This window comes from Dipodomys merriami, unplaced genomic scaffold (genome assembly GCF_024711535.1).
Source record: "Dipodomys merriami isolate MVZ:Mamm:240054 unplaced genomic scaffold, mDipMer1.0.p SCAF_11, whole genome shotgun sequence".
NCBI classification, from domain to species: Eukaryota; Metazoa; Chordata; class Mammalia; order Rodentia; family Heteromyidae; genus Dipodomys; species Dipodomys merriami.
Genome location: NW_027202382.1, coordinates 13,757,205 through 13,779,493, shown reverse-complemented (window position 1 = coordinate 13,779,493; position 22,289 = coordinate 13,757,205). Strand labels below are relative to the sequence as shown.

At 44.4% G+C, this 22,289-nt stretch overlaps 1 protein-coding gene and 2 non-coding genes across 11 annotated transcripts in view; 2 read left to right on the top strand and 1 right to left on the bottom strand.

Moving 5' to 3' along the window:
- The first annotated feature begins 5,373 nt into the window (after nt 1–5,373).
- Nucleotides 5,374–22,289, top strand: part of Ubap2 (ubiquitin associated protein 2) — a 111,813-nt gene continuing 94,897 nt past the window's right edge. For 5 of the 9 annotated variants that reach the window (XM_070008850.1, XM_070008821.1, XM_070008802.1 and 2 more), the window contains exon 1: nt 5,375–5,489. The gene's annotated coding sequence lies outside the window, so the exon portion shown is untranslated. Of the gene's footprint in view, nt 5,490–22,289 lie in introns of all 9 variants that reach the window. The other 4 variants (XM_070008791.1, XM_070008775.1, XM_070008783.1 and 1 more) reach the window with 3 other exon arrangements.
- Trnaa-ugc (transfer RNA alanine (anticodon UGC)) lies at nt 14,909–14,988 on the top strand. Its single transcript has one exon. It is a non-coding gene; the product is annotated as a tRNA-Ala (tRNA).
- On the bottom strand, nt 15,988–16,062 carry Trnat-ugu (transfer RNA threonine (anticodon UGU)). The gene has a single exon. It is a non-coding gene; the product is annotated as a tRNA-Thr (tRNA).

Below are 22,289 nucleotides of genomic sequence, written 5' to 3'. Positions count from 1 at the left end.
GTGAGGCTTGAACTCTAGGCTTGGGCGCTGTCCCTGCACTCTTCAGCTCAAGGCGAGCACTATACCACTTGAGCCACAATTCCACTTCTGGTTTTCTAATGGTTTATTAGAGATAACAGTCTCACATTACTTTCCTGCCCAGGCTGGCTTTGAATTGTGATCTTCAGTTCTCAGCTTCCTGAGTAGCTAGGATTACAAGCATGAGCCGCCTATCTTTTTTTTTTTAACTGAATCTAGAAAACTTTCCTGTCTGACCTCAAACTGCAGTGATCTCCTCAATAGCTTGGATTACAGGCATGAGCGACCATCTCTTCTGGAATTAAGCTTCTTTATTTTATTTTGTTTTCTTTTTGGTGCTGGATTTATCTCAGGGTTTCCTAGGGAGCTACGTACCCACTTCAACTCAACGATAAGCTATTAATTAATAGAATTAGATGGGAATGTGCTGGACTTTTAGGGAAATGAGACAGTATAGAGTTACTAGAGGCCTTTTGGTTATTCTGAACAGGCTTCATATAGTGGTTGGGCTTGGTCACTGGATTCAAAGATTAACATGTCCACACTCAACTGACTATAGTTATAAACACCAGAAATTGGCAGTATATTCAAAATTGTCATTGTTGGTGTACTAATTTTATGCCAAGAAAAATAATTTGGTCCTCTGGTCAATGACATATTCACTTCTCTGGATATATATATATATATATTTATTTATTTATTTATTTATTTATTTATTTATTTATTTATTTATTTTTTTTTTTTGCTTGTCCTGGGACTTGAACTCTGGGCCTGGGCATGTCGCTAAGCTTCTTTTTGCTCAAGGCTAGCACTCTACCACTTGAGCCACAACACCACTTCTGGTTTTTTCTGTTTATGTGGTACTGAGGAATTGAGCCCAGGGCTTCATGCATGCTAAGCAAGCACTCTACCACTAAGCCATATTCCCAGCCTGGATAAAAGTCTTAATGAGAAGCCAAATTCTAATCAGAACATTGCCTGGCAACATGGATCACCAGGTCAGGGAGTTTTGGGTGATCTTTAAAGATAATAAATATGAATGACCATTTCCAGGAGATTAAAGGCAGGGACCTGCCAGTGGGACCAGAATGTTCCATGTGCTGGTCAGGCTACCCTTTTTCTATACACTGTACAATTTGGCTTCTTACCATTCTCTTTATAAGAAAAAAAAAGATTTAATAAAATCTATTTGTTCTCAGTAATCCCATTCTTCAGGTAGCATACAGTACATTTGATCATGATAATTCATTTTGCTGTAAGTAAATTAGACTTGAACTGTAATTAGTTTTTATCTAATTTGTGAAAATTCTGCTTTGTAGTTTATGCACTTTTGAGTACATCTTCCTAAGTGTCTGCCACTTATTCCTGATTTCTGAGAATGGGCCTCTTTGACTTGCTTTACTGCATCCATGTGTACATGAACAGACTTTTGAGAAATTTTCCAGTGTATTTCCTATTACATTAGGCTTTTACCTCAGTTCAGTCAGGAAGACTTAAGCAAAGAAGAGCTTGTAAAAAGCTCTTGTTTTTTTGTAGTCACAGGATGTGTTTCAGAGGTAAGGTCTTCTAGTTAGCCTGCGTGGAAAGGACCTTGGGCACTTGCTGTACCCAGCTACAATCTCAGTGCCTCCCTTCCTCTTCTCTCCCCCACCTCCAATCAGCTTTGGCCTCACCCTCAAGTGTTTGTTAGGATAACAGGCATCTTTGCCTGCACCTCTATTTTCTTTTTTCCCTTCTCTTGCTCACTTTTTTTTTGTGTGTGTGTCTCTTTTAGAGATAGCATCTCTTTTTGTAGCTCAGTTTAGCTTTACAATCATGGATCTCCTACCTCAGCCTCCTCACTACTGGGAAATCTGGTATACAATCCCATGCCAACTAAAGTTAATTTTTTGTGTGTGTGGTTCTAGAGCTTGGTCCTTTTACTGGTCCTAGAGTTTGAACTCTGGGCCTGGGCACTGCCCCTCAGCTATTCAGCTCAAGGCAAGTACTCTACCACTTGAGCCACAGTGCCACTTGCGATTTTCTGGTGGTTTACTAGAGATAAAAGTCTCATGGGCTGGGAAGGTGGCTCAGTAGTAGAGTGCTTGCCTTGCATGCATGAGGCCCTGGGTTCAATTCCTCAGCACCACATAAGCAGAAAAAAAAAAAAGCCGGAAGTGGGACTATGGCTCAAGTGGTAGCACGCTAGCCTTGAGCTGAAGAGCTGAGGACCAGAATTCAGGCCCCAAGCCCAGACCCCCCCCCCCCCCCCCCCCCGCCAAAAAAAAAAAAAAAGTCTCATGGACTTTCCTGCCTGGGCTGGTTTTGAACTACAATCCTCAGAACTCAGCCCCCCTGAGTAGCTAGGATTACAGGCATGAGCCGCTAGTGCCTGGCTAATTTAGTTTTAGGTTTTTTTTGGGTTGGTCATGGGGCTTGAACTCTGGGCCTGGGTGCTGTCCCTCAGCTCTTCAGCTCAAGGTGAGCGCTCTACCACTTGAGCTACAATGCCACTTTTGGCTTCTCTCTTTCTCTTTTTAGTTTTTTTTTTCTTTTTAGTTTTTATCTTATATTCTCCCACACATTTCTATAAAACAAGTATACAAACAGGAGGAAGGCTGAACTGACTAGGCACAATCCTAGCTTACAGCAAAAGAGAAAAGATTAGATATTTTCTAAACCCGAATACACATGATAATAAGTTCTGTTAGAAAGAGGCATAGTTGGAGATTCTTAGACTGAGTTGATGAAAAACAAAAGGATTTCCTTGAACTGAGCAGGACTGTTTTAAGTTTTCAATTGTTTTCATAAGGTAATTTAAAACAGAAAAAAAAAAAAGTAATTAGCAAGTTAGTCATTAGTAATGCCCTGCACCAAGCTCAGTAATAAATGAATTCCCTGTCTACCTTACTTAAAATTATTGGCTCTAATGGATACAAACTGAGTGGGAAAACAATTGTAATATTTGAGACACTTTACAGAATTTTACTAAACTTTCACAAACCAGTGACTTTCCTGCCTGTGCTGGCTTTGAACTGTGATCCTCAGATCTCAGCCTCCTGAGTAGCTAGGATTACAGGCATGAGCCACCAGTGCCCAGCTACAAACCAGTGATTTTGAAATAAGGCCTGCTGGACTCCAAAATATGTGGTTTTAAGAGGTCAAGGTTACTGTGTGGGAATACACACACTCTTGCATGTGCACATTATTTTCTTTTGGTGCTAGAGATAGTGTCACCAGGTGCAGGTGAGGGTTCGTGAAGTTTCCCTTTGTAAGTAGAGACTCTCTCCACTTAGGGTCCTTCACTTCCACAGAATAAGAATTCCCAGACAAGTCATAATGGTAGGAAACTTGGGAGGAGCTTTATTGAGTAAATAAGCAAGTAAGCAAGCAAGCAAGCAATCAGGCAGACAGGCAGAAGGCAGAGGCATACACTGAGGGTAGGTGCTCTTAAAGAGAGAGGCACTGAGCTTTTTTTTTTTTTTGTATTTTACACTGGGGATTGAACGTAGGATGTTGCACTTGCTAGGCAAGCACTTTGCCACTGAGCTACATGCTAGCCGGACCTTGAGTTCCTTTATATCAGGGGTATTTGAGCCAGGTTCTGGAACTAGGAATGTGCCCTAATAGTAGAGTGCTTGCCTAGTATGTATGAAGCCCTCTGTTCGATTCATTACCACATACACAGAAAAAGCTGGAAGTGGCACTGTGGCTCACTGTGTGCTAGCCTTGAGTAAAAGCTCAGGGACAGTGCCCAGGCCGAGGTCAAGCCCTAGGACTGGAAAAAAAAAATAAATAAAAAAAAAAATCAGAAACAATAAAGGCAAGGTCTGCAAAGATAGGCATTTATCTTGGTGTTACACTTTTATTACTTGGGCTCAGTGTCTCTCTAAGACTGACCTGTACTTTAAATATTTGATCATTATGTTTGGGCATCCCTTTTAGAAAAGAACTCATCCGGCCATAAAAGAGATTTTTATCCTTGAGATAAGGAATGCCTCCTGTCATAAATCAGACTCATCCTTGATAGAAACTGTGAATTTAGAAGCAAGGAAGATCGTATCTATGTTTCTAAATACAGTTTCTGAATTCATGGCTACTGTTTACCATGCCTCACTTTTCCTTACTCTATCTTGCCTCCATTTAGAACCCACCAGGACCTTGTGCATGTGTGTTCTAACACTGAGCTACATTTCCCGCTCTGGATGGTACCTTTGAGGATCAAATAAAGCCATTCTACTACAATTACACACTATTATCATTTATGATTAACTCGAGTTAACAGGTTCTTACTGAGAAGTTGGCCATTCAGTTTTTCTAAGCCCCAAACCCGATTCGGGTCTTTTACGCCAGGAAATGTCTCTCAGCCGCTTTCCTTATCATGAAAAGAGGGCCAATCTTAGCTTCAATGCGCTGGTAAAATAAAAACAATTGCATAAACGGTTGACATCGTGTAGGAGTCCTGTGAATGATCTAATCATGCAGAAGGCACTTGGGAGTGCAGAACTCAATCTACTTTCTTTTTTTGTCAGTCTTGGGGCATAGGTTTCGTCCCTAGTTCCTTCTGCTCAAGGCTGATGTTTACCACTGGAGCCCCAGCTCCACTTCAGGCTCTTTTGATAGTTTATTGGCGATCGGAAATCTCGCAGACCCTCAGATCTCAGCCTCCTGACTGGCTGGGATTATAGGCCTGGGCCGCCAGCGTTGGGGCCTGAGTGCAGTTTTAGCCAGCCCGAAGTCTCGAGGTCTGGGTTGGGATGGACGTTCCCGGGCTCGGGGTTCCGCGGCGAGCCGTTAGCGTTTTCCCGCGCCGGGGACAGCGTGAGCTCGAGCCCGGCCACGTGGTAGCAGAGCCCACTCCCCGCCAGGACTACATCTCCCAGTGGGAAGCACGCAGGGACTCCCGGCAGGTGGCACCCGCGGTGTGAGTCCCGGAAGCCAGCCTAGCGCGCTGGAGGCCCCGGAGCGGCGCCTCAAGCGGGAGAGCCAGCCGCGGCGGGCGCCTCGGCAGGGCGGCGCGGGGGGGTCGTGGTCCCTTCCGGCAACATGGACAGGCCAAGCTTGCCTTGAGTGGTTAGGTCACGTCAGAGACTGCCACCAGGCAGTAGTTTATGCTGCCTCGTGAAGTCATCACCGCGCGACGAGGAACCAGCTGCGCTGCATTGGACACTTCGTAGGCAGCAATAACCTCCTTACTAATTCCGAATGCGAGAAATGCCACACACTCCGCGGCGGGCTGCATCCATCTCGAGTCTCCACCTCGGCGGCGCGGCTGGCCACGCCCAGTCAGGGGAGCTGCGGGGGGAGAGGGGGGAGGCTGGGCGGAGGCGGTGCTGCGCACGAGCGACGTGGTGAAGCCCCGCCCCCCAGCGACGTGAAGGTCACGTGACGGGCAGGGTCGCCTCTGCCGCCGCCGCCGCTTTGTAAGAGGCACATTGGCAGGTAACGAGCGGCGGCGGCGGCGGGTCCCGAGTCCAGCAAGAGCAGCAGCGGTAATTGCCACCCTCTCCCCTTTAGGGTCCCGAGCGCTGCAGTCTGAGCTTTTTAGACCTGCGTTCAGGTCCTCTCAACTCCCAACCCCCTTCAGGATTCCTCAGCGCCCACCCCGTGAGGACCGGGCCGAGCTTCCCTGGCTGGCTCCACGCTTCCTTCGTTAGGTCCAGGCCCGGGCACCTTCCTTCCTCTCGAGCTCCAGTCTCCTGGTGCCTCTTCTTCCTGTCTCCCCCCCCCCCCCCCCCTCCGAGTGGACCGGGCCGCACCCAGCCCCAGGGGGCGCTTCCCCTCCCCCCCCTTTGGGTTTCAGTCCTGGAGGGTGTGGTTTTTCTCTCCCACCGCCTGGGTTGCTGCCTGTCGCCCGGAGCTCCCCGCCACGCTGTCGTCGCTCCCTTCCCGATCTTCTCGCTCTCACCTCTGGCGTTAGTCCTGAGACTGACCCTCTAAGAACCTCAACTTCCGAGCCTTTCCCAGCTTACCCTGGAGTCCCAGCTCAGTTCCACTTGTCCTTTGCATTCCTTGAGGGGCTTTGGTTTCCGTTTGGACTCAGTTTTCCTCCTTACTCCCGGTTCTTGTAGTCCGGTTGGGTTACTCTATTCTTTAATGTCGGTTTAGAGCGCTTGGTAAACTGTAAGACGCGCTGTTACAGATTCAAAATGTTTATTCTTTCACTGGTGCATTACAACTCAGTGTTCTTAGCCACTCACTTCACTCCACTAGGATTTCCCACCTCCCTCCGTGGAGTATTAAGTTTAAATAGTTACCCAGGCATCTGGAGAGTCACCACGCTGGTCTCTTACTTACCCATGTTCTCTCTAGGGATTGATTCTGTAGTTCCTGTTATTTCTTGGTTGACATAATCCTGTAGTTGATTACCCACTCTTGGATATTATTTCTACCCATGTCTAAGGAATACAATCTACCAATATTTAGGTTTACTTTGTTTCACATCCATGTATCCTAACTACTGAGAAGAGTTTCTCCTTTCCTCTAGACAGGTTTTTGCTTTGTAGCCCAGGTGGGTCTTGAATTCATTATGTAGCTCACACTCACTTCCAGCTCTGTCCTCAGCTGCTGGAATACAGGTGTGTACTACCATGCCAAGCCTACAGTTAACTTGTTCAGTGATTTTTCTCTTAACACTATTCATGCATTTTCTCTTACATTTGAAGGCTTTTTAAATTAACCCTTGCTTAGTATGTTCCTCACGTTTTCCTATGAATTATGTGCCCTTTTCATTGTTAGTTTCTCACAAATGGAAGGAAGGTGAACATTATATCTAGCCTCTTATAGTTTAGGTAGTTGATGGTTATGTTGGTCTCTATAATCTTAGAACAGGGGATGAATTCTTCTGTCTTAGCGATGGGCCAGTAACAATTCCTACCTGCCTGTAGGGCCTCTTGGCTCGGGTCTGTGGCTCTGTAAAGGTTTCTCTTAGCAGAGATCTCAGTTTCCTGCATAATTTTTGTGCTTAGTGTCAAGGTATTCTCCCTGATTTTCTGACTTCTGGGTGAGTCACAGGTGTTGTAGGAGACCTCCTCCCCACCCCCACTCACTGTGTTCTCACATCCTTTTATTTTCCCCATTTGCTTCCTTGATACCTCTGACCCTGAATAATTAAGAAACATTTCAGAGAAGGGAGATTTTTGAAATATGGCTGGAAGTGGTGGCATGAGAGAGAATGAGGCCATGGAAAAGGATTGTGATAATTGCCTCTCCTGACTGTTTCCTGCTGCTCTGGTTTCCTCTGGCCTCTTTAAATGTGGGCTGGATCAGCAGTAGTCACATGGAGCTTTCCTTAGATCTATACTGGAACAACAACACCTTGGCCTGCCTTCCTGGTAATTGGTAATTGGTGGAGCCTGTGCAGTATTTAGCGGGAGTATCTTTTTTGGGTAATAGTTTGAGTGACTTTTATTATTTATGGAGAAATGGGAGAGAGCATTGTCATGAGAGTGGATTTATTTCAGTATGCACTTTTTTTTTCTTTTCTTTTTTGTGGTTGCTCAAGGCCTTGGGGTTTCTAAACAGACACTATATCATTTGAGCCACTCTCTGCCAACTCTCTGAATTGTAATTCTCAAGATAGGGTCTTATGTTTGGGCTAGCCTGGACTGAGTCTCCCATTTATGCTTTCCTTTGTCACTGGAATGACTGGCAGGAAACACCACACCCAGTGGTTGAGATGGAGTCTCAAGAACTTTTATACCTGGGCTGGCCTTGAACTGAGATCCCTAGATCTCCTCAAAACATGCTAAAATTCCACGTTTGAGTCACCATGAGTTGTGTGTGTAGTCATTTTTTTTTTGAGACACAGCTTTGCTCTGGTTTGGGCTGACCTGAAATTCTAGCTCCTCTTGCCTCAACCTCCTATTTGAGATTAAAAGCATGCACCATGTCTGACCAAAGAAAGTCTTAGTAGCTCATCATTTGAAAAAGTGTGGTTAGCCTGGGCTACATGGATAAGCCCTAACTCAAAAAAGTTATGTATATTTTCTTTGTTATAATAGGACTTTTACTGGGGGAAGGTAAGGTTATGTTGAGCTAATTCTTGCTCAAAAGAAGCTGTGCATTGAATTCATAGGTAGGGAAGATTCTCTGCTCTTGGCTGTTTCATTTGTGTTCGTGTCTTCTTGCAAGGTAACCCAGGTTGTCAGCAAATACCAGGTCATTCTTAGTTGTTATTTTGAGTAAATGGAGTGTCCTTAAAAGATAAATATTATAGCACCCATGGTGTTGATGGTAAGCTAGTAATCTCTGATAAATATTACAGCACCCATGGTGTTGATGGTAAGCAAGTAAGCTGTTTTTGTTGCTGTTTGTAAAACGAAGAGTAGAGATGAACTTAAAGACAGATTTGTCCATTTCCCCATGTAAGCCTCTGGTAGATTTTAAAATATTTTTTATTCCAACTACCAACTATCCAGTTTTTCTTTCTTTTTTTTTTTGGGTCTGGTCATGGGGCCTGAACTCTGGGCCTGGGCGCTGTCACTCAGCTCTTCAGCTCAAGGTTAGTGCTCTACCACTTGAGCCACAGCGCCACTTCCAGCTTTTTTCTTTTTGCTTATGTAGTGCTGAGGAATCGAACCCAGGGCCTCATGCATGCAAGGCAAGCGCTCTACCACTGAGCTACCTTCCCAGCCCCCAGTTTTTTTCTTTTTGAAGTTAAAGAAACAAATCTTTGTTTCCACAATTGGAATATAAACCGCTTTTGCTGGTATTTTCCTACGTTTTCCCCCCTTGATTGTGTTTCTCCCAAACTTAGTGTATACCCTATGCTTTCTCTTATTTATTTTTGGTATTGGGGATTGAATTGATGGCCTCACAAGTGCTAAGTATGTGGTCCAACATTGAGTTACACCCTTATTTCTTTGTACTATTTAAAGAAAGGAAGTTATTTTAGTTCAGGAATTTTCTGATTTTTGGCATTGAAGACCAGTGTTGTGAATTTCTGGCATGGACTATAGTTACAGTTGTAGTTGATTTGTTTCAGTTTTTCAGGAGATATCTCTCCCTCCCTCCCTCCCTCCCTTCCTTCCTCCCTCTCTCCCTCCCTCCCTCTGTCCTTCTGTCCCTCTGTCCCTCTCTTCTTCTCTCCTCTCCTCCTCTCCTTCTCTCCTTCTCTTCCTCTCTCCTTCTCTCCCCCTCTCCCCTTTTGTCCCCCCCTCTCCCTCTCCCCCTCTCTCTCCCTCTCCTTTCTCCATACAGAGAACAGTACTGGGGTTTGAACTCAGAGCTTTGCACTTCATAAGTTAGCAGTCTCCCACTTAAGCTACACCTCCAGCCCCAGATAACACATTTTCATGCTAAATGAGTTCATTGATTTGGAACCTAATTAAATATTTGAAATTGAGGAACAAAAAAGTACTTGCATTGAAGGATTGGGTTTTTCCTAAGACTAGGCTAAGTTCTTTTGAAAATTGTTAGGAATGTGTGTGTGGGGGTAATAACTCAGTGATAGAACTCCTGGGATTTATGAAAGAAGTTCTAGGTTCAGTCCCCAGTACTGCAATTTTTCCTTTTAAAGGAATGTGTAGTTCCTCAGCCCTCCAATTTGGTACTTTAAAAATTATTGTAGAAGCCAGGTGCAGTTGGCTCATGCCTGTAACCCTAGGTACTCAGGAGGCTTAAGATCTGAGGATCACGGTTCAAGGCCAGCACAGACAGAAAAGTCTATGAGATGTGTGTGTTTGTTGTGGAGCCTGGGTGTCTTCCCTGAGCTTTTTTGCTCAAAGCTAGTCCTCTACCACTTTGAGCCACAATTCCACTTCTGGTTTTCTGGTGGTTAATTGAAGATAAGAGTTTCATGGACTTTCTTGCCCAGACTACTGGATTACAGGGGCAAGCCACTAGAACCCTGCTTGCCCAGCTTGGTTTGTTGGTGAAAATCTTATCTCTCATTAATCACGAAGCCAGAAGTGGAGCTGTGACTCAAGTGGTAGAGCCCAAGTCTTGAGCCAAAGGAGCTCAGGGACAGCGCCCAGGTTTTCATTTGGATTTACACTCTCTCTCTCTCTCTCTCTCTCTCTCTCTCTCTCTCTCTCTCTCTCTCTCTCTCTCTCTCTCTCTCTCTCTCTCTCTCTCTCTGTAGGAATGCTATATGAGGTCTAAAATTAGTTGAGAATACTTTTAGTGATTTTTTTTTTTCTTGGAGAATATTTCATTTGGATTTTAATCTTTTGTGACTTTCCTTTCCTGATAGTGTTATTTACTTGTCTGTAGCTAAGCTATCACATGGGAACTTCCTCAATTTAAGCTCTGTTGTATATACATGATCCAATAGATCATCTTTTAAAATAATTTATGTAAGCTTTTTTTAATGTTTCAATCTGCTCATCAAATTAATCGTAAGTGTACTTACTGAAGTTTTGGAGGCAGAGAAATGCTTCTTGTTAATATCTATTTCTCTCTGTACCTTCTTTAATTCTAGCCTTTACTCTTTTCTCTTTTTTGTGCCTTCATCTCATTTACAATAACACTGAATAATCACTAACTTTCAGTTGAGGTTATTGTGGACCCCTGTTTCTTTGGAATTTTTACCCCCAGTGTTGAGGATTGAAACAAGGTTTTTGTGTATGTGAGGCCAGGCACTCTTACTACTAAACTACATCCTCAGCCTTGCAAAGTGGGCTTCTGGCTCTGTTAGCTGTCACCATAATATATTGCTTCCCAGGCAAATGTAATGGAACCTAAAATACCTTTGCAACCTCAGACTTGAGCAAGGTGTTTAGGGCTACCTGTATTATGTATGCATACCTGGCTGGATTGGTGCATTCTGAAGGGTGAAGTTTTACATCTGAAGTTTTTGGCCCTGTCAAATTCTTAAACAAGAATACTAGGTATGCTGGGGTGGCTCAGGCCTGTAATCTTAGCTACTCAGGAGGCTAAGATCTGAGGATTGTGGTTTTAAAGCCAGCCTGGGCAGGAGAGTCCATGAGACTCTTATCTCTCCCATTAACCACCAGAAAACTGGAAGTGGCGCATTGGCTCAAGTGGTAGAGTGCTCGCCTTGAAGAGCTGTGGGACAGTGTCCAGGCTCAGACTTCAAGCCCCATGACTGACCAAAAAACCCCCCAAACCAAAACCTTCTCCCTCCCAGCCCAACCAAAAGAAAAATGCAAGTTTAGTGTCTGGAAACATAGTATAGCCTGCAGGAGATCTGGAGTTCAACCCTAATATTACAAGCCAAACAACAACAATAAAACCAACCCCCCCAAAACAAACAAACCAATTTAATTGAAGTAGCGATTAGAAGAAAACAAGTCTATTACGGGTTGATTAGAAAATAATACTGAGTAGTTTTCTAGTAGCTTAGTGTACTTGCTAAGCATGCTTAAGGCCCTGAGTTCATTCTTTATCACAGGAAAAAAAAATTTTTTTTCTCACTAGGCCCCTACCTCCTTAATGTATAAGTGTCCACTTTAGAGTTTTATTTACGCAAAAAATTTGTTTGTTTGCCATGCTATGACTTGAACCCAGGGCTTTCCTAAGTTCCTAGTGTTTACCATTGAGCCTTAGCCTCTGGAATGGGCTTTCATTCAGGCCATCAGGCATTATTTTACCTAGGAAAATAACCTTAGAAAAATTTGAGAAAACAAGGGGCTGGGAAGGTGGCTCAGTGGTAGAGCGCTTGCCTTGCATGCCTGAGGCCCTGGGTTCGATTCCTTAGTACCACATAAGCAAAAAGAAAAAAGCCAGAAGTGGAGCTGTGGCTCAAGTGGTAGAGTGCTAGCCTTGAGCTGAAGAGCTAAGGGACAGCACCCAGGCCCAGAGTTTAGGCCCCATGACTAGACAAAATAAAAAAAAGAAAAGAAAAAAAAGAAAAAAGAAAATTAGAGAAAACAAAACATGATCATGATAATAAAAATACTATATGGTTTAAGATTTTAGTATAGGTCCTTATTTTTTTACATAAAGTATATACTCATTAAAAAAACCCCAAAACTGGTCTTCATGAGCGCTAGGCAAGCAGGCTACCTCTCAGCTACATCCCAGCCCTATACTTTTTTTTTTTTTTTTTTTTTGGTCGGCCGTGGGGCTTGAACTCTGGGCCTGGGCGCTGTCCCTCAGCTCTTCAGCTCAAGGTGAGTGCTCTACCACTTGAGCTACAGCGCCACTTCCGGTTTTCTGGTGGTTTATTGGAGATAGGAGTCTCACAGTCTCTCTTGCCTGGGCTGGCTTTGAACCGCCATCCTCAGATCTCAGCCTCCTGAGTAGCTAGGATTACAGGCGTGAGCCACCAGCGCCCGGCCCAGCCCTATACTTTTGACAAAAGTGGGATTGTATTTGCTGATTTTTATTGAAAAATAACAGCATACAAATAGTAGAAGTTACATAAGTTAAAAAAAAGTATGTAGAACTTTAAAAAGCAATAAATGAACAGCCAGAAAATTGAATATTAAAATATCTGGAAATATAGTTACACCATCTCCCATGATACTTCTTTCCATTTTCCAGAAGTGACCTCTACATTTTGTGTTTATTATTTTTGTGCTGGGACCTCACTAATGCTAAGTATTCACTACCACTGAGCTACACCCCCAGCTCTTCCATATTTTTTTTTTTTGGGTCCAGTCGTAGGGCCTGAACTCTGGGCCTGCGTGCTGTCCCTCAGCTCTTCAGCTCAAGGCTAGTGCTCTACCACTTGAGCCACAGCGCCACTTCTGGCTTTTTTTCTTTTTGCTTATGTGGTGCTGGGGAATCGAACCCAGGGCCTCATGCATGCAAGGCAAGTGCTCCTCCACTGAGCCACCTTCCTAGCCCCTCTTCCATATTCTTTTCTGGAGTCACTACTTAATATTTTGTCCCCACCTTCTTTTTTTTTTTTTTTGAGACAAGGTGTCACTATATAGCCCAGGCTGGTCTCAGACTTCTGGGCTCAAGTGTTACCCCTGTTTCAGCTTTTGGAATATTATAACTGAGATTATAAGCATGTATCACTGCAGTAGACATAATTTTGAGGCTAAATGATTTGACAGTGTAATGTAATCATTTTGATGTTTGCATCCAAATAGTTCCTTAGGAACTTACATAGAGACTTTCTCTTACAACAAAAAGCTCACAATGATGTCTTAACTAGGAAATGGGTAATGATTTAATTATATGTGTTTATGTATATATGTATCATATGTATGATACATATATATGTGAATCATGTATAGATGTATCTGTGATCTATATGATACTGATATACATAGTGATCTATGTATCATATCTAATACATATATTTATTACCTGAAAAATAACCTCCCTTTTTTTTTTTTTTTCCTTTGCCAGTCTGGGGATTGTACTCAGGGCCTGGTCACTGTCCCTGAGCTTCTTCTTTTGCTCAAGGCTACACTCTTATCACTTGAGCCACAGTGTCACTTCTGGCTTTTTTCTGTTTAGTAGTACTGAGGAATTGAACCCAAGGCTGCATGAATGCAAGGCAAGCACTCTACCACTAAGCCACATTCCCAGCCATCCCCGCCCCCCCCCTTTTTTTTTTAATGATTGGTCCTGGGGTTTGAATCCAAGGCTTTGTGCTTTTGCTAAACAGGTGCTCAGCCACTTGAGTCAAAATAAATTAATTAAAAAATAAAAATAAAACTGATCTGTACAGCAATATTAGAATACAGCAGTAACCCCAGCTATTTAGGAGGCTGAGATTTGAGGACTGCAGTTCAAAGCCAGCCCATACAAGAAAAACTTGTGATTTCCTTATCTCTAATTACTCACCTTCTCTCCCCCCCCATCCCCCCATTCCCCCATGCCAGAAGTGGAGCTGTGACTCAAGTAGTAGAGTACAAGCCTTGAGCACAAAAGCTCAGGGACAGTGCTGGGGCCCTGAGTTCAAGCCCCAGTGTTCAAACCCCAGACCAGCACACACACAAAATAATGCTATGTGCTTTATCCTACTATTGCTGTACAGTTTTATTTTTATTTTTATTTTTTAACTAATTTATTTTTACTGGTCGTGGGGCCTGAACTCTGGGTCTGGGTGCTGTCCCTCAGCTCTTCAGCTCAAGGCTACTAGCACTCTACTCTTTTTTTTTTTTGCCAGTCATGGGGCCTGAGCTCTGGGCCTGGGTGCTGTCCCTCAGCTCTTCAGCTCAAGGCTAGCACTCTACCACTTGAGCCACAGTAGCACTCTACTCTTGAGCCACAGTGTCACTTCCGGCTTTTTTTGCTTATGTGGTGCTGAGGAATCGAACCCAGGGCCTCATTCATGCAAGGCAAGCACTCTGCCACTGAGCCACCTTCCCAGCCCCCAGATCCCATGTTTTGAAACAATGATGGAAATCTTTTTTTAGCCTGGTGCTTCTGGTTCTTACCTGTAATCCTTGGTTGTTAAAACACTTGAATTTTGTATGCATAATTCAATTTTATTAGAATTTGCTGTCTGTCTTTTCCTTTCTCTCCCCTCCTTTCTTCTGGGAATAGAACCCAAAATTTAGTGTGTGCTGGGTAAGAGCTGAACCCCGTAGCCATACTCCTAACCTTGCAGCTATTTTAATTAGCATATGATAACTATCTCTTTTTTGTCCTTGGCTGATAGTATCTTTGTGGAACTGTGTGAAAGAGAGTTTTTTCCCCCCTTCCTGTTTGGAAGATTGGTCAATCCTTGGCCTCTTGGCGTCAAACACCAGATTTCTTTTGCCTCAGTTCCCTGAGGAACTGGGGCTGCAGGTGTGCACCACCATACCTGGCCTAAAATTTTTTTTCTTCCATAAGCTAAAGTCTCAGATCTTTCTTCCAGTCAAGATTTTGTTTTATTTTTCACTTTATTTATTTGTTTGTTTTGACAGTCCTGGGAAAACTCGTCCTAGGCACTATTCTTGAGCTTCTTTTTGCTCATGACTAGAGCTCTACCACTTGGGCCACACCACCACTACTGGCTTTCTCGGGGTTAATTGGAGATAAGAATCTCACAGGGGGGGCTGGGAAGTTGGCTCAGTGGTAGAGCACTTGCCTTGCATGCATGAGGCCCTGGGTTCGATTCCCAGCACCACATAAGCAAAAATAAAGCCAGAAGTGGTGCTGTGGCTCAAGTGGTAGAGCGCTAGCCTTGAGCTGAAGAGCTGAGGGACAGCACCCAGGCCCAGAGTTCAGGCCCCACGACCCGCCCCCCCCCCCCCCCCCAAAAAAAAATCTCACAGGGACTTTCCTGCTTGGGATGGCTTTGAACCTTGATCCTCAGATCTTAGCCTTCTGAGTAGCTAGGATTACAGGTGTGAGCCACCAACTCCCGGCTGCTCTGCTGGCTTTGAACCGAAATCCTTTGATGTTAGCTTCCTAGAAACTTGGGCCACAAGAATGAGCCTCGTGTCTTAACCTTCACCCTCCATACACCCCCCCCCCCCCTTTGGTTGTGAGGTTGGAACTCAGGGCCTGTGCGTTATCTCTTGAGTGTTTTCGCTCAAGGCTAGCTCTCTTAACATTTTGGGTCACAACTCCACTTCCAGTTTTCTGGTGGTTAATTGGAAATAAGAGCTGGCTTCAAACCACAATCTTCAGATTTCAGCCTCTTGAGCAGCTAGGATTACAGTGTGAGCCACCAGGCTTACTCTTCACCTTTATAAGCTTTGCAGAAAAGCTTTTGGATTCTTTAGGCCACCAGCCTTGTGTCCAGGTCTGCTGTTTGGTCTGGGCACTCTTATCAACTCTACAGTTGTAATGCTGGAATGGTACAGATTGCTTTGTTAAAGTGACATCTTCAAGATACGTGGCAACTTTTTTTTTTTTGGGGGGGGGTCGGTCATGGGGCTTGAACTCTGGACCTGGGCGCTGTCCCTTAGCTCTTTAGTTCAAGGCTAGCGCTCTAGCGCTTGAGCCATAGCACCACTTGGCAACTTTCCTTTTTTCTTTCTTTCTTTTTTTTTTTTTTGGGTCCGGTCGTGGGGCTTGAACTGTGGACCTGGGCGCTGTCCCTCAGCTCTTCAGCTCAAGGCTAGCACGCTATCACTTGAGCCACAGCGCCACTTCCGGCTTTTTTTCTTTTTTCTTTTTTTTTTTTTTTGCTTATGTGGTGCTGGGGAATCGAACCCAGGGCCTCATGCATACAAGGCAAGCGCTCTACCACTGAGCCACCGCCACCTTCCCAGCCCCACTTGGCAGCTTTTCTGATATACATACCCTGAGTGGTTTCTCAGGTGTTCTTAAAGTGAGCATGAAGATTTGAAACTCTTGATTTGCATGATTTTGTGGGGTTTACTGGGTCAAGAGAGTTGCAAACTGTTTTTGCAGGTCATCTCAGGCTACTTACAGGAAGAGGAAGAGAAGGTTCCTGGGATAATTCATGGGAACTCCTCACCCCTAGTTCTATTTTTAATTTTTTTTTTTTTTTGAGACAGGTCTTGGTATGTAGTCTAAGACAGCTTGGAATATGCTGTATAACCCAGTATGGCCTTGAGCCATACTTTAGCCTCCCAAGTGCTGGGATTAGAGATAGATGTCACTACACAATAATATATTGTTTCAATATCAATTACTTGGTATAATGTTTCTTTGAATTACTAGAGAGCGGACCATCCCATGACAATTCTTTTTCTTACTCTTTTTTTGTTATTAGCTTCATTAGTTATACAGAAAGGGATAAAAATTCTTAGTTTTATAACTTGAGCTTGGGGGAGCTTGGGGCTGGGAAGGTAGCTCAGTGGTAGAGTGCTTGCCTTGCATGCATGAGGCCTGGGTTCCATTCCTTAGCACTACATAAACAGAAAAAGCCGGAAGTGGCGCTGCGGCTCAACTGGTAGAGCACTAGCCTTGAGTTGAAGAGCTGAGGGACAGCACTCAGGCCCAGAGTTAAGCCCCACGACTGGCAAAAAAAAAAAAAAAAAAAAGCCAAAAAACCCCCAAAACAAAGCAACAAAAAAACTAGTTGAGCTTAATTTATGGAATTGTAACTCCTTTTACAATTACTTTTAATAGAGTATCTTTAATTAAAAAAACCTTGAGCTGGGCTTGGAAGGTGGCTCAGTGGTAGAGTGCTTGCCTTGTATGCATGAGGCCCTGGGTTCGATTCCTCAGCACCACATAAGTAGAAAAAAAAGCTGGAAGTGGCGCTGTGGCTCAAGTGGTAGAGTGCTAGCCTTGAGCTGAAGAGCTGAGGGATAGCGCCTATGCCCAGAGTTCAGGCCCCACGACTGACAAAAAGAAACAAAAAAACAAAAAAAAAACAGGTGTAATTTGGGATAATGGCAAGGTTGAATAAAGTGTAGGGAACAGGGAATAGGAAAGTGTTGGCAGTGTTATTAGCAAAGTAAACTGTATACTAGTTTTATAATCGAGAGGTCAGGCAGGTAAATAGGGCATGAAAACAATGTAATAGAGGAGACAGTTACTGATATTGTGGTTGATTAAAATATTATTCCAGGGTTATATATGTGACAAACAGACATAATCAAAACTCATACTGTGGGCTGGGAAGGTAGCTTAGTGGTAGAGTGCTTGCCTTGCATGCATGAGGCCCTAGGTTCAATTCCTCAGCACTACATAAGCAGAAAAAAAGCCAGAAGTGGCATTGTGGCTCAAGAGTAGGGTGCTAGCTTTGAGCTGAAGAGCTGAGAGAAAGCGCCCAGGCCCAGAGTTTAGCCCCTACAACTGACCAAAACTAAACAAAACAAACATACTGTAACTGGGCGCTGGTGGCTCATGCCTGTAATCCTAGCTACTCAGAAGCCTGAGCTCTGAGGATCTCTGTTTGAAACCGGCCCAGGTAGAAAACTTCCTGTGAGATTTATCTAACCACTCAAAAACTGTAAGTGGGGCTGGGAAGGTGGCTCAGGGGTAGAGCACTTGCCTTGCATGCATGAGGCCCTGGGTTCGATTCCTTAGTACCACATAAGCAGAAAAAAAGAGCTGGAAGTGGCACTGTGGCTCAAGTGGTAGAGCGCTAGCCTTGAGCTGAATAGCTGAGGTACAGTGCCCAGGCCCAGAGTTCAGGCCCCACGACCGGACCCCAAAAAAACAAAAAACAAAACTGTAAGTGGTGCTGTGGCTTAGGTGGTAGAATGCTAGCCTTGAGCACAAAAAGGCTCAGCCACAGTGCCCAGGCCCTGAGCTCAAGCCCACTCCTGACAAAAACAAACCCTCATTGGACATTGTATCAGGCTTCTGTAATCCCAGCTACTTGTGGAGTCTCAGACTAGAGGATCACATGAACCCAGGAGTTCAAAGGAAGCTTTGAGAACTACTGAAAACAAGACTAAAAACTTGGTACTTTATGTACAAGGATTGAAGTTATAGTTCAGTGATGGAACACATGTTGAACACGTTTATTAGCATGTACAAGGTTCTATACCTAGCACCAAAACCTCAATGAGTAGTGTATAATGTTGAGAGCTGTTTATTCCTAAAAAGACTACCACTGAATTATATATCCCCAGTGCAGAATTGAAGCTTTGTAAAGTTGTGGGTTAACCACTTTTAGCTTTGTGCCTGCTAGGCAAGTGTTTAAATTATTGCACTATATTCCCAGTCCTATGTAATAGTTTATTAATGTTCAGTGACAAAAAGCATAATGTAGCTATTCCTGGTAGATTACATCCTGGTAGTGATGCAAAAAAGACCATTGGAAGGATAGTTATTGCTGGTACTATTATTTATTGAAGTCAGGACCTTGTACTCTGACCCAGCTCTCCTTTAGTTTTTTTGCTCAAAGTGTTGTACCACTGGAGCCACACCCACATGAGCCACATCTTCACTTTTGGCTTTTACAAGTTAACCGAAGATAAGAATCTTGGATTTGTTTGCCCACCTGGCTTCAAATTGTGATCCCCAGATCTCAGACTCCTGGGTAGCTAGGATTACAGGTATGAACCATTGGTACCCAACTAAACTTTACCTTTCTTTTTTTTTTTTTTTTTTGAGACTGACTCTGTGTTATCCAAGGTGGCCTGGAATTTAGGTTCTTGTCCCACCGTCTTAAGTTCTGGGAGTGTAGACTTTTGCCACACCCTTAGCTCAGAGGAGTAAATTTTTTTTTTTCCAGTCCTGGGGCTTGAACTCGGGGCCTGGGCACTGTCTGTGAACTTCTTTTGCTCAAGGATAGTAGTCTACTACTTGAGCCAAAGTGCTACTTCCAGCTTTTTCTGTTTATGTGGTACTGAGCAATCAAACCCAGGGCTTCATGCATGCTAGGCAAGCACTCTACCACTAAGCCACATTCCCAGCCCAGTAGTAATCTTTATTTCCACCAGTCCTGGGGCTTGAATTCAGGGCCTGGGCACTGTCCCTGAGCCTCTCTGTGCTTAAAGCTAGTACCACTTGAGCCACAGGCAAGCGTTTTACAAACACTGAGCCACCTTCCCAGCTCCCTGTTCAGTCTCAAAACTACATTTTCCTTTAATGTGATAGGCCTTATTAATAAAAACTATATATAGTACAGGCTTCTCCCTTTGCCCCTATCTCCAGGTCTTGGGGCTTGAACTTGGGGCTTGGCCACTGTCTTTGAGCTTTTGCTCAAGGCTACGATTCTACCACTAGAACCATAACAGCATTTCTGACCTTCTCTGCGTCGTTCATTGGATATGAGAGTCTCATGAACTCTCCTGCGTGGGCTGGCTTTGAACCGAGATACTCAGATCTCAGCCTCCTGAGTAGCTAGGATTATAGGCATGAGCCACCAGCACTGAGCTAGTGCAGGTCTTTAAAATTTTTATTTTTAAGAAGAGGTTAGGGCTGGGAAGTTGGCTCAGTGGTAGAGTGCTTGCCTCGCATGCATGAGGCTGTGGGTTCGATTCCTCAGCACCACATAAGCAGAAAAAACCGGAAGTGGCGCTGTGGCTCAAGTGGTAAAGTGCTAGCCTTGAGCTGAAGAGCTGAGTGACAGTGGCCAGGCCCAGAGTTCAGGCCCTATGACCGGATCAAAAAAAAAAAAAAGAGGTTAGGCTGGTGGTGCTGGCTACTTGTGGGGAAGAGGTAAGAGAAATTGACTTAAGTTAGCTCCAGCAAAATTAACAAGACCCGATCTCCAAAGAAAGAACTGAGAGTACGGCTAAGATGATAGGTTGCTTGCCTTAGCAAGTTTGAGCCCCCGGTATTTCCAAAAAAGAAAAAAGAAAGACAAGAAAAAGTAAAAGTAAAGATGTAAAGAATGAAGAGACTTTTTGAGTAATTGAAAGACAAGGAATCCTAGCAGCTGCTGAGTTAAAGATAAATTTTAATTTTTAATTAATTATTTTTTTTGGGTCAGTTGTGGGGCCTGAACTCTGGGCCTGGGCGCTGCCCCTCAGCTCTTCAGCTCAAGGCTAGCGCTCTACCACTTGAGCCACAGTGCCACTTCCGGCCTTTTCTGCTTATGTGGTGCTGAGGAATCGAACCCAGGGCCTCATGCATGCAAGGCAAGCACTCTACCACTGAGCCACCTTCGCAGTCCTAAAGACAGTTTTGTTTTGTTTTTTTTGTCGGTTGTGGGGATTGAACTTTGGGCCTGGGCACTATCTCTCAGTTCTTCAGCTCAAGGCGAACAATCTACCACTTGGGCTACAGCACCACTTCCAGTTTTCTGGTGGTTTATTGGATTTGGTTTTTTTTTTTTTTTTTTTGGTTCCGGCCATGTGGCCAGAACTCTGGGCCTGGGCACTGTCCCTCGGCTCTTCAGCTCAAGGTTAGCGCTCTACCACTTGAGCCACAGCGCCACTTCCAGCTTTTTTCTTTTTGCTTATGTGGTGCTGAGGAATCGAACCCAGGGCCTCAGGCATGCAAGGCAAGCCCTCTACTACTGAGCCGCCTTCCAGCCCCTCTGGTGGTTTATTGGAGATAGGAGTCTCACAGTCTTTCCTGCCTGGGCTGGCTTTGAACTGCAATCCTCAGATCCCAGCCTCCTGAGTGGCTAGGATTACAGGCGTGAGCCACCGGCGTCTGGCTTAAAGACAAGTTTTAAATACTGGAAGTGTAGCTCAGTGATAAAATACTTGCTCAGTATATGTCAAGCCCTGAGTTAAGTCCTCTAAATCACCAGAAAGAATGGAAGAAAAAGGGAGGCAGGATTTAGAGTTGGGAATTCAAGGTAGGAATAGGACACATGTATGGAAATAGTCATAGAGAATACTTTCCCCTCCTGGATCTTGTGTTTTTTTTTTTTTTTTTTTGTCGGTCGTGGGGCTTGAACTCTGGGCCTGGGCGCTGTCCCTCAGCTCTTCAGCTCAAGGCAAGCGCTCTACCACTTGCGCTACAGCGCCACTTCCGGTTTTCTGGTGGTTTATTGGAGATAGGAGTCTCACGGTCTCTCCTGCCCGGGCTGGCTTTGAACCGCGATCCTCAAATCTCAGCCTCCTGAGTAGCTAGGATTACAGGCGTGAGCCACCAGCGCCCGGCTTTGTGTTTTTTTTTTTTTTTTGGGTCCAGTCATGGGACTTGAACTCTGGTCCTGGGCGCTGTCCCTCAGCTCTTCAGCTCAGGCCAGCGCTCTACCAGTTGAGCCACAGCGCCACTTCCGGCTTTTTTCTTTTTGCTTATGTGGTGCTGGGGAATCGAACCCAGGACCTCATGAATGCAAGGCAAGCGCTCTACCACTGAGCCACCTTCCCAGCCCATCCCCTCCTGGATCTTAGGTACCCAAATGAGAAATGTGAATGTAGCAAATGAAATTTGATGTTCTGTAATGTTCAAGAGTTCACCAGTGCTCATTTTTTCCATGGACAGGTTATACGCATGGGACAGCTGATAACATTGTCCTTCTACTGTCTGCCAAGTGGGTGTAGAGAAATTCATCCTTGTCCACCAGTTGCTAGAAGCCTGACCCTGCCCTCTACAGCTGTGGAGAATAAAAGTATTAGCTTGGTCAGCTCCTGGCATTCAGGACACTGGCAGTTAAGCTGCATGGAATTAGTCTCATAATTTCGTACTTTGGCATCCTCGTTGCCTTATTTCTCTCCTGGATTGGCCATTATTATCTTCTTCTCACTGCCTGTTCTGCACTTTGCAAACCAATTGAGATTCTTTTAAATTAATTTTCTCTAGAAAAGTTTGAGAATAATGGATCTTTTCTTAGTAGAAATATCAAGAGCACAGATTGGAAATTAAACAAAAGTAGTAAAACTGGTCATAGGAGTTCATAGAGACCCAAAGGTAGTACTGAGAGGTATCTGGAAGATCATAGAGCTTAGTAAGATTTTGGCTCATAGCAGTTCTTTCTCATTAGTCATGAGCATTGTAGGTCACACACAGTAGTTCTGTTGCCTTGTAGAAGAGGAGGCTGAGCTGGAGGCTGTTGTCTATCTGTAACTGAACACTTTGTAACATAGCACAGTGGTTAAGGGTCCAGTGGTTAGATGGCCTCAATTTGAATCCTTAGCTTCATCTTTTAATTAGCTGTG